This window comes from Gekko japonicus, unplaced genomic scaffold, assembly GCF_001447785.1.
Source record: "Gekko japonicus isolate JY-2015 unplaced genomic scaffold, Gekko_japonicus_V1.1 scaffold1210, whole genome shotgun sequence".
NCBI lineage: Eukaryota > Metazoa > Chordata > Lepidosauria > Squamata > Gekkonidae > Gekko > Gekko japonicus.
The window spans coordinates 38,907-42,026 of NW_015168083.1; the positions used below are offsets into that span (position 1 = coordinate 38,907).

At 46.7% G+C, this 3,120-nt stretch overlaps 1 pseudogene; it reads right to left on the reverse strand.

Annotated features, from left to right (window-relative positions):
• Positions 1–2,822, reverse strand: part of LOC107113372 — a 40,364-nt pseudogene extending 37,542 nt beyond the window's left edge.
• Between the last annotated feature and the right edge of the window lie 298 nt (positions 2,823–3,120).

Sequence of the window (3,120 nt, forward strand, 5' to 3'; positions counted from 1 at the left end):
TGCACGATTCCTCCAGTACGAATGTGTCATCACAAGGGGTGGGGCTGAGACTGCAACATATGCAAAAAACACCTGGCTTCTTCTGTGCTAGGGCTGCCAGGTCTGGGTTGGAAAATACCTGGAGATTTTTTTGGGGGGGGGGTAAAGCCTGAGATGGTGCCACAGTGGCTCAGAGGTTAAGATGCTGAGTTGCAGACCGAAAGGTCTGTAGTTCGGCAGTTCGAGACCCGAGTGCTGCGTGACGGAGAGAGCTCCCGTCTCTGGTCCCAGCTCCTGCCAGCCTAGCAGTTCGAAAGCAAGAAATTGCAAGTAGATAAATAGGTACCGCTTCGGTGGGAAGGTAACAGCGTTCCGTGCGCCTCGGTGTCTAGTCATGCCGGCCACATGACCACGGAAATGTCTTCGGACAGCGCTGGCTCTTCAGCTTGGAAACGGAGATGAGCACCGCAACCCTAGAGTCGGATTCACCTGGATTTCGAGCAAGGGAAACCTTTACCCTTTTAGAGCCTAAGGAGGGCAGGGTTCAGGGAGGTGAGGGGCCTCAGCGGGGTATCAGGCCAGAGAGTCCATCTTCCAAAGGGGCCATTTTCTCCAGGGCAACTGGTCTCTGTCACCTGGGGATCAGTTGTAATCCCAGGCGATCTCCAGCCACCACCTGGAGGTTGTATACAAAAAGAACCCGCTGTGTATAAAGGCTCGCATAAAATTACTAAACTGAACTTGTACAATTATCATCAATTGAACACTGTATATTAAAATACCTGACTATTTATTACAATTTAATAACAAATCCAATGATCAAGGATACATACTATCCGCAATCACAAACGTATATCGAGTAGTGTAATTAATCAAAACCAACTGTATTTAATGAAACAATCTTATGAACTCTGTAGCTTCACAATATCATATTTCAGCTCAACAAAACTCCTATATCAATTACAACGTTAGTATACCAGAGTATAACAGCCAACAAATGGCATAGGAAATTATATAAACACTTGTGCCTGTTGTGTAAGGCTTTCAATATTACTATACCAATCAGCAGCACTGTTCCCTCTAAGCTGAGTTAGTGTGAGCTAGCTCACAGTTTTTTAGCCTCTGGCTCACACATTTTTGTTCTAGCTCAGGAAGGATGGCTCCAGAGCAAACAGCTTAGAGGGAACATTGACCAGCAGTTATATAACTCGATCTCGACTACCGGAAAAGGTGCCCAATGTTCCTTGTTTCGGCTGAAGCCTTTACTACAAGCCAAAGAACTCTTCCGAAGTCCAAATGTTCCAAAACGGCACACAAGTTGGCAAAAAGGTCACCCAATTTTCAGAGCACCTATAGCGTCATTAGTGATTCTCCGTAGGACACAGTATGTATCCTTGAACATTGGATTTGTTATTAAATTGTAATCAATTGTAATAAATAAATTGTAATAAATAGTCAGGTATTTTAATATACTATGTTCAATGGGAGGGCTTCTAGCGTCCTGGCCCCACTGGTGGGCCTCCTGATGGCAAGAAGAAGAAGAAGAAGAAGAAGAAGAAGAAGAAGAAGAAGAAGAAGAAGAAGAAGAAGAAGAAGAAGCAGCAGCAGCAGCAGTAGTAGCAGCGGCGGCAGCGGCGGCGGCAGGCAGGAGCCGCCCTGCTGCTGGACCTCCTGATGGCACCTGGTATTTTTGGCCACTGTGTGACAGAGTGTTGGACTGGATGGGCCATTGGCCTGATCCATCATTGGCTTCTCTTATGTTCTTGTGTTCTATCGTATAGTTCAGTTTAGTAATTTTGTGCAGGCCTTTATACACAGCAGGTTCTTTTAGTGTACAGCTTTTACACTGTGTTCTCCCATATTTTCTATTGCAGCACCTGGAGGTTCGCAACTCTATTCTGCACGCCAGGTTTATCGTCTGCCACAAAAGTCCTCAGCTTCATTCCCAAACCAAGTGGCCAACTAAGTTGCTCGGGGAGTGTGTGGGTGGGAGGGAAACGTTTTAGCAAAGAGGGGGAAAGAGCTCCTGCCATTGTTATCCCTGCTGGGGGTGGCCAGGAGGGACGAAAATCGCTCAGAAGGACAAGAAACTCTTATGCCAACAGTGCTCTTCTTCTGTTTTTGTCTTCCAGAGACTCCCCCCAACGATCCTCCATTCCATCTGAGGAACACATGCAGGACAGTATCACCACAGAAGGAGAAGGCTCCAATACAGAGTTTTTCATTGAATCGGAGGAACTGAAATCTTTCCTCCTCCAAAGAGCCACCATTTTTTCATGAAGATGTTGGGAGACCTGGGTTTTTCAGCTACTTCTGCTTCGACCACCACTGAGGAGATCCTGGAAGTGATATCGGGAACCCTCTTAGGTGGAAAACCTGCAGCCCCCACTGAAAAACACGATTTCACCTCAAGAATCCCCCATTTCTTAGAAAGGAAATAGTTGAATGGATCCTGGAGAAGCTGCATTTTGTTGCTAAGGAGTCAGACTGGGTCACCTGCTCCAAAAAGCACTTCACTGCAGGAGGCAAAGAGGTGTGTGAAGTGGATTCTGAGGAAGGGGCTGCCCTGAGAGAGCGTTAGCCTTTGGGAGAGTTTGGACACCCCCTCCTTTGAGCTAGCAAGGGGATCGCTGAGGAGTTTGTTCTGTTTATTACTGATAGCCCAGTTCTGAGCCCAACAAAACTCTTCCATTTGGCAGGGGGTGTTGAAACCAAAGCCATTGGGATGCCCACGGAGCAGCTTTGGGAGGCGATTCCTCCCCACAGCGTTGACTCTGAAGAAATCATAAATGCCAAGATCTGTAAAAGTCTCAAGCACACTTACCTTCTTCAAAGACAAACATCTTCCAGAGTGTGGAAGAGATCGTCAGTAAAGTCCTAGGCTACATCTGGAAGAATGCATGTCAGGAAGAATGGAGGGAGAGAGAAATCCTCAGAGAGAAATCTCCATTCTCCTTCAGCTCTTGTAGAACGACCTTCACAACTTCAGTCAAAAACTCAAGGGCTTTTTCTCCATCTGTAAAATCCAGAGCTGGTCTCCAAATGCGACAGGGGCTTCTTGTCCGGAGGCATGAACTGCAGCAACCACCACAACAGCTAAGGAAAAGAGGAGAAAAATGCAATGTCCTCCTGTTATTCTTT